We start from the raw sequence: 9,427 nt of genomic DNA, 5'->3' as shown, positions 1-9,427 counted from the left end.
GTGTATGAATTTCATATTTGTCAAAGTAATAGCACACTTCTGTGAAAATATCTAAAACTAGGAGGCCATGGAAAATTGTATTTAATGTCCTGAGAGCAATCAATTTCCAATCGAACTGCTTACCCTTCCAGGTATGAAACATTAAGTACACATCTCTTGCCTTTTGCAATACTACAGACATGACTAAAAGTATTCAATCTGGGAAAGGGTCTAGTAGGTATGGAGAAGGAAGTTAAAATGGATCAGATGAGGGTAAGAGAGTGGAGGGGAGGGTAGTAAGAGTACATTGTGCAAAGAAATAAAATTTTCAGATAAAAAATTAGTAGCTTAGTTATATATCTGAATTAGCACAACTACACCTGCATCCACAGTAGAACCCAACACTTGGTTCAGATGATTATTACTGTTGGTACATCTATGTACTCCATGTATTCTCCTTGGGTTGGAGTTTGGTTTAGCATCATATTTAATTTTTTATAAATCTTTATATTATCGTTAAACTATACTAATTTTGATCTTTTCAGTCACTCAGTTTTAGACCATCTGTTTTCTACAGAGCTGCATTTCCACACACACAAAAGAAACATTTCCGGAAACACAGGTGGCTGAGTTACTGAGCAAACTATGCTTATATAGAGGATGCCTGTAGTATATGGCTTGCCAAGTAGAGGAAAGTGGCCAAATTCTCAAAATAACAGAATATTTGAATAGTTGAGATGAGAGAAGAATGAGGAGAAATTAAAGAAGTGGGCACTGCCTTACCTCATAGGATTCCAATCTCCTGAAGTCATGTTTGGTCACCCACAATGCTAAAGAGTAGCATTTGTAACTCTTGATTCTTATGAAACACCTAGGCTTTTTGGATTCTCCACCTCAATATGTAGTTATATGGTCCCAGACTAAGAAAAAGAGATAAAATCTTTGGGAGAAAGGTTTCAAAAAACCTCTTACTCATTTTTCATTTTTCATATGGGAGATGGCAAGCTGGTCTGCGGTGAGTTGAAGTGTCCACTTAGACAGCCATCCACATGAAAGACTTCTGTAGCCTGGAGAATGCAATGAGATTGGTGCTTGAGGAAGACTGATAAATAGAGCAGAGAGACCTGTGGTTTCCTGTACTTGGATCTTGCATCTGAAGTGTCATGTGAGCATTACTCCTTTGAGTCATGCTCTTCACGAGACTGTTCTTGACAGTTGATCTGGCTCCTATCTCTATCTTCTGGTCATGTGTGTTACTTAGATTTCCCCACCCTGTTAGTTTCAGTTGAAACAAGCCCTACCTTTTAAACTAGTTTAGGTATTCATCTTTTTCCAGGTACTCCCACGTGCTGGAATTGCAGACAGACCACAGAACAGCATCAAGGTTGGTAATGGGGATTTGAAATCAGGCCCTTACAACTTCAGGACAAATATCTCCTCCTAGCTATCTTTCCAGGACTATCTACAAACATTGTTATAATTACAAAATCCCACTTTATCTTCCCAATCTATTTTAATATGTATGACTTTTTAAGTGATGGAATTATTCACTGGGTTTTTGAGTTAGTGTGTTACACTGACTGTTTGGTTGGTTTCTTGATAAACAGGGAGCAAGATGATACAACCTAGAGAATGTTTTTCTTCTCTGCATTTTCAGCTTTGTATATTGCACAGGGTAAAGTCATTGACTTTGATATACAATCATAAGTAGTGAGTCAGCAGGCAATTCTGCTGAGTTCATGCCACTCCCCCATCATGAACAGCTGCATCAGAGATCCCCAGAAGCACAGCCACCATCTGCACTAACTGGAGGAAGAGGGAAGAGGCTGTTCTTTTGGCTGGACAGACCCACTCACTCTCCTGGCTGGACAGCCCAGCTCTCTAGTGCCTAGGTCATGTGGCACTTCCTTTGCCCCTCCCTCACCCAACTTAAAATTGTAGCTCACCAACAGAAAAGTCTCCTGTGCCCAAGTCACTCTACCACCATCTCAAGCTGCATCACAGGGCCCTGAAATCAGAGCCCCCCCCCCACCTACACTGACTGGAGGAAAAGTAGAATCAGAGCACCACGGAGAGGAACAAACATAGCCTGCACCAAATAGAGGATGAAGTTTTTCCACCCCTATCCTCTGTCACATCAGAGGACTCTGAAGGAACAGCCCCCACCTACACCAATTGAAGGAAGAGCCCCAACAGCCTGACAGCAGGCAACACTACTATAGACAGTCTACCTCACCACCAGCCCCAGTGGCTTCAGAGGACATCCAGAGGCACAGCCTTCAACTACACCAATTGTAGGAATAATCACCATAGGTACCTATAATTACCAATCTGGATACTTTATAAAGATATAGAGACACTTTAAAAGAAAATGAACTGAGAAGTCAAGGACAATGGCACTGAGTTTTGATTGTACTGCATTTACTGGCCTTGTGGGAGCCTCGTTTGTTTGGATACTCACCGGCCTAGACCTGGAGGGAGCAGGGAGGACATTGGACATCCCACAGGGCAGGAAACCCTGACTGCTCTTAGGACTGGAGAGGGAGGAGGAGAGAGAGTGGGAAGAGAGGTAGGGCATTGGGAGGAGGGGTGGAAGTGAAATTTTTTTTTAAAGTAATTTTATTAAATTATAAAAGTTTCCATTTCCGCCCCTCTTCCCAACACCCTCCCACTCCCCCCACTCCCTCTCCTCCTCCCTCTTTGTCCCTTAGGGCAGTCAGGGTTTCCTGCCCTGTGGGAAGTTCAAGTTCCTCCCCCCTCCCTCCAGGTCCAGGAAGGTGAGTATCCAAACAGACTGGATCCCCAAAATCCAGTATATGCAGAGGAAACAAGTCCCAGTGTCATAGTCAATGGCTTTTCAGAAGACTTCAGGTCAGCCACATTCAGAGAATCCGTCCAAATTCAGAAAATCTGGTTGGATCACATGCTCGTTCAGTCCCAGTCCAACTGGCCTTGGTGAACTCTCATTAGATCAGTCCCCATGTATCAGTGGGTGATCGCACCCCTCACGGTCCTGAGTTTCTTTCATGTTCTTCCTTCTTCTGCCCCTCATTTGAACCATGGGGGGCTCAGTCCGGTGCTCCAATGTGGGTCTCCATCTGTACCACCATCCATCATCGGATGAAGGAGCTATGGTGATAAGCAAAATCTTCATCAGTATGGTTATAGGCCAAGGCCGGTTCAGGCACCTTCTCCTCTGTCTAGAGAACAGTCTGGGGATCTCTCCTTGGACCTGGGATCCCATTTATAATCAAGTGTCCTGTAAACCCTAAAATGACTCCCTTAGTTGAGATATATTCTTCCCTAATCTCATATCCATCCTTTCTCCCTCCCCCCATCCCAGTCCACCTAGCTTTCCCCATTCCTCCACTACTCCCTTCTCTCTAACCCTCTCCCCTTTCAACAACCCTCCCACCCCCCCCATGCACCAGAGGTTACCTGGGACTCTTGTCTATTTCCAATCTCCAGGCAGATAGCTACATGATTTTCAACAGGTTCACCTTCTTATTTAGCTTCTCTAGGATCACGAATAATAGGCTCAAAGACCTTTAATTATGGTTAGAAACCACATATGAGTGAATACATACCATATTCTTCTTTTTGGGTCTGGCTTACCTCACTTAGTAAGGCGTTTTCTATTTCCATCCATTTGCTTGCAAAATTCAAGATGTCATTGTTTTTTACCGCTGAGTAGAACTCTAATGTGTACATGTTCCACACCTTTATTAACCATTCTTCTATTGAGGGGCACCTAGGTTGTTTCCAGGTTCTGGCTATTACAAATAGTGCAGCTATGAACATAGTTGAACAAATGCTTTTGTGATATGATAGGGCATCTCTTGGGTATATTCCCAAGAGTGGAATTGCTGGGTCCTGAGGGAGGTTGACTCCCAGTTTCCTGAGAAACCGCCACACTGATTTCCACAGTGGCTGCACAAGTTTGCATTCCCACCAACAATGGATGAGTGTTCCCCTCATTCCACATCCTCTCCAGCATAGGCTATCATTGGTGTTTTTGAGTTTGGCTACTCTGACAGGTGTAAGATGATATCTCAAAGTTGTTTTGATTTGCATTTCCCTGATTGCTAAGGAGGTTGAGCATGACCTTAAGTGTCTTTTGACCATTCGACGCAGATTTCTACCAGAACTTCCAGGAAGAGCTAATACCTATACTCCTTAATGTATTTCACAATATAGAAACAGAAGAATCATTGCCAAACTCTTTTTATGAAGCTACAGTTACCCTGATACCAAAACCACACAAAGACACGACCAAGAAAGAGAATTACAGGCCAATCTCACTCATGAACATTGACGCCAAAATACTCAATAAAATACTGGCAAACTGAATCCAGGAATACATTAGAAAAATTATTCATTATGATCAAGTGGGCTTCATCCCAGAGATGCAGGACTGGTTCAACATACGCAAATCTATCAATGTAATCCACCATATAAATAAATTGAAAGAAAAAAACCATATGATCATTTCATTGGATGCTGAAAAAGCACTTGACAAAATTCAACACCCCTTTATGATAAAGGTGTTGGAGAGATTGGGTATACGAGGATCATACCTAAATATAATAAAAGCAATATATAGTAAGCCGACAGCTAACATCAAATTGAACGGAGAGAAACTCAAAGCCATTCCACTAAAATCAGGAACACGACAAGGCTGTCCACTCTCTCCATACCTCTTCAATATAGTGCTTGAAGTCCTAGCAATAGCAATAAGACAACATAAGGGGATCAAGGGGATTCGAATTGGAAAGGATGAAGTTAAACTTTCGTTATTTGCAGACGATATGATAGTGTACATAAGTGACCCCAAAAACTCTACCAAAGAACTCCTACAGCTGATAAACACCTTTAGTAATGTGGCAGGATACAAGATCAACTCCAAAAAATCGGTTGCCCTCCTATACACAAATGATAAAGAAGCAGAGAGGGAAATCAGAGAAACATCACCTTTCATGATAGCCACAAATAGCATAAAATATCTTGGGGTAACTGTAACCAAGGAAGTGAAAGACCTATTTGACAAGAACTTTAAGTCCTTGAAGAAAGAAATTGAGGAGGATACCAGAAAATGGAAAGATCTCCCCTGTTCTTGGATTGGGAGAATCAACATAGTAAAAATGGCAATTTTACCAAAAGCATTCTATAGATTCAACGCAATTCCCATCAAAATTCCATCAAACTTCTTCACAGACCTTGAGAGAACAATAATCAAGTTTATATGGAAAAACAAAAAACCCAGGATAGCCAAAACAATCTTATACAATAAAGGAACTTCTGGAGGCATTACCATCCCTGACTTCAAACTCTATTACAGAGCAACAGTATTGAAAACAGCTTGGTATTGGCATAACAACAGAGAAGTAGACCTATGGAATCTAATAGAAGACCCGGGTATTAACCCACAAACCTATGAACACCTGATATTTGACAAGGGAGCTAAAGGCATAGAATGGAAGAAGGAAAGCATCTTTAACAAATGGTGCTGGCATAACTGGATATCAACCTGTAGAAGAATGAAAATAGATCCATATCTATCACCATGCACAAAACTCAAGTCCAAATGGATTAAAGACCTCAACATTAATCTGACCACTTTGAACCTGATAGAAGAGAAAGTGGGAAGTAGTCTACAAGATATAGGCACAGGAGACCAGTTCCTAAGCAGAACCCCAGGAGTGCAGACAATAAGAGAAACAATGAATAAATGGGACCTCCTGAAACTGAGAAGCTTCTGTAAAGCAAAGGACACTGTCAGTAAGACCAAAAGGCTACCTTCCGACTGGGAGAAGATCTTCACAAATCCCTCATCAGACAAAGGTCTGATCTCCAAAATATACAAAGAACTCAAGAAACTAGACACTAAAACTCTAATTAACCCAATTAAAAAATGGGGTACTGAACTGAACAGAGAATTCACAACAGATGAACTTCGAATGGCCAAAAGGCACTTAAGGTCATGCTCAACCTCCTTAGCAATCAGGGAAAAATTTTTTTAAATAAATAAATAAAGAAAAGAAAATGAAAAATATCCTTAACCAAATGGAGGAAATAACAAACAAAAATGAAAGAAATTAATAATCCCTTAAAGAAAGTCAGGAAAACGAAGAAAAAAACAATTAAACAGGTGAAAGAAAAAGTTCAATACTCTATAATTGAAATAGGAGCAATAAAGGAAATAGGAACTGAGCGAATTCTGGAAATGGAAAATTGAGGTAAAGGGTCAGGAACCACAGATCAAGCTTAACCAACAGAATACAAGAGATAGATTTCTCAGTAAGAAAACACCAAATCTTACAAATTCTTAATTCAAAACACCCAGAATATTTACAAGACCATGAGAAGACCAAACCTAAGAATAAAAGCAACAGGAAAATCAGACCTCTATCTAGCTCAAAGTCACAGAAAATATATTCAACAAAACTATGGAGGAAGATATTCCCAACCTAAAAAGGCATATCTATGAAGGAACATAGCACTGGCATAACACCAAATATTCTGAGCCAAAACAAATACTCTCAACACAAATTAACTGAAATACTAAACATATGAAATAAAGAATAAAGCAAGAATATTAAGAGCAAAAAAGAAGAAGGTCAGTTAACACATAACGTCAGACTTATCCGAATTATGCCTGGCTTCTCGATGGCGACTCTGAAATCCAAGAAGTCCTGTAGAGATGTTTTTCATACACTAAGAGACCACAAATGTAGATGCAACTTTCTGTTTTGCCTGATTCTGTGGTTCCAAAGAACCACAGAATTTTATATTATTTATAAGCTGTTTGACCTATAAGATCAGACTTATTATTATTTCGCTCTTACAACTTAAATTAATCCATATTTCATATTTATATCATCCAAATGGCTTAGTACCTTTTCTATGTAAGGCATTTTCAATTTGCTTCCTTTACATCTTGTTAGTGACTGACTGTCTTTCATCTTCTCAGAATTCTGCTAGTCTTGTTGTGCTGCCTAATCTTCTTGCCTGACTACTGGCCTTTCAGTGCTTTATTAAACCAGTATGAGTGACAAACCTTTAGTATATGTGAACAATATCTCAAAGCATTTCCCCTTTCTTTCTTTAGAAATTATATACAATAAGTACTAATATCCTATTCCAACTAGCTTAAGTCTTGTATAATAAATAACTTGGCCAAGTCACGAGAGGAAAGTAACTATATTTATCTAGTCTTCAACCCCATTGAAGATCTGAGAAGGGAAATAATGTTACCTGAGTAATTAGGAAGTGCTATCAAACAACTTCCAAAACATGCAACAAATCACGGACAACTGGCACCTGGGCAACCATCCAAAGTCATGTTTGCAGCATTGAAGCAACCAACTTTGACTAAGGCCTAATGTAACTGACATTCCATTTTCAAAGGCAAGAAATTTTCAAAACTATCTTACCCTGTCTTGGCAGAGTATGACAGTCCTGTTTTATCCATTTAAGGATACTCTGTATCTCTGTCAGTAGTTGAGGTATGGGCATTACTTTACCCAAAGGCCAGTTCTGCCAAGAAGAAAGGCTACAGGTGGAGCATCTTTGGTGCTCAACATTCTCTCAGGAATAGATCCGTGTTACCCGAAGCAATTGTGTCTCACTACCATGGAACTCTGAGATTAAAGGCCATTTTCCACAGCTCTTTGAAGAGGTTGAAGATTGTCTATCTATATTGAATATAATCTCCATTTGTCTAATTATAAACAATAAACATAGATGACCATTGATCTATATAATTCTCAATACCTATCTAACTTAAAGACTAAGACAATAAACAACTGTGCAATAAATGAGGACAGTATGACCTCCAAATATAAATAATATACAAATATACATTGCAATATGGTAAATATATATCTATATCAATACATAAACAGTATATAAGTATCTTAATCAGAGGTAGAAATGTACAATGCAATTTGGTAAATATACATATATTAATACTATATATATATATATATCAATACATAAAAATATTTTAAACAGAGGTAGAAGCACGCATGCATACAATAGTCAATATAATTTAACTTAGTATCAATATACAAGAATCAATACCAATATATTTGTCTAAAAATAATAACTCACAAGTACCAATCTATTATCTCATCATCCAATTATCCCTCTTTTATTTCAAAAAAGTCCCTGAGCTTATAAAATTCCTCCCCAACTCTCAACTGCTTACTAATTATAATCAACCTCTAAATGATGTCACTAAAGCCAAGGACAAACTTTACTGGGAGAGGGGACGTTGTTCTCTAGAATTACTTCCAGCTGTCATGCGGGTACGTTCTTTCTGGGAAATCCTTTGAAAGTAAAATGATGGTTAAATTTCAAGATCAATGTCTTTTAAAATTGCAAATAGGCTCTGAGTATTTTTTGGAGGTCTGAACAGAATGTTGGAAAAGAAGTTCACCATTTCAGCTAACCAAGTTGGAACCATCTCGTGCAGCTTGTACCCAAAACAGGTCTTGTAGTAGCTCTGTCAGTATCATGACGTCATATCAACCAGGTAGAGTTGTTGTTATGGGGCCCATCTTCTTCCTGGAAACATCAAATATCGCTACAGGAAAAACTCATTGTTCATTGTGGAATACTTAAACATTAATCATATAGAGATATACAGACATACATATATTCAATGAAATACAGACATACATATATTCAATGAAAGGTATGATAGATATGAAGGAAAGCAAAGATGTTTTCTAAACTCATATTTCTTTCTGTCCCATATCATGGCTCTTGACATGAGACAGAAACACTAGAAACTCTCTTAACAACAGGCTTGGAATTAGAGAGGGATTAAGCCAGAGTCCAACTCCAAAACCAGCTCTATAAATTTAGAAACATGATTTAGTATATCTTACTTACAGAACCTATTCAGTTTTCTTGTTAGTACCTATTGGGTAGTTATTTTTCCATCTGTCAGTATTCAAACATCCAGGGTCCCTTGAATTTTTTAAAGATGAGTGTTTTCCTGCAGAGATGAGAAGAGAACTCTGCCCCCATTCTATATGTTTTTCTTACCAACTGTATGATTATCATCATTGTGGATGAGCTGTCATTTCTCCTTTCCAAGAGGCTTCTCATCTTCAAATTGAACCTTTATTAATTTTGATGGTATCCACAATTTTTCTTCTCCTGAGGAAACAAAAGCAAAACCCCTTCCCCAATGTAGCACATCTCCTGGTTTCCATTGAGAGGTCAGCACATCTTTGAAATAAACCGGTTGATTTAGTGCCGCAGACTTTTCCATTATCCAATGTTTTTCTGCTGCTGTTGTTCCTTTCTCATTAGCGTTAAGAAAATTCAAGGTTAATAACGCATTATGCAATCTATTTCTGGGGGTATTTTCAGTCCCTTTCTGTTTGTTTAGCATATCCTTTATAGTACGATTTGATCTTTCTGTAACTACCTGACC

The sequence above is a fragment of the Myodes glareolus genome, chromosome 24 (genome assembly GCF_982192425.1).
Source record: "Myodes glareolus chromosome 24, mMyoGla1.1, whole genome shotgun sequence".
In the NCBI taxonomy this organism is placed as follows: Eukaryota; Metazoa; Chordata; class Mammalia; order Rodentia; family Cricetidae; genus Myodes; species Myodes glareolus.
Note: the sequence above shows the minus strand (reverse complement) of the source record.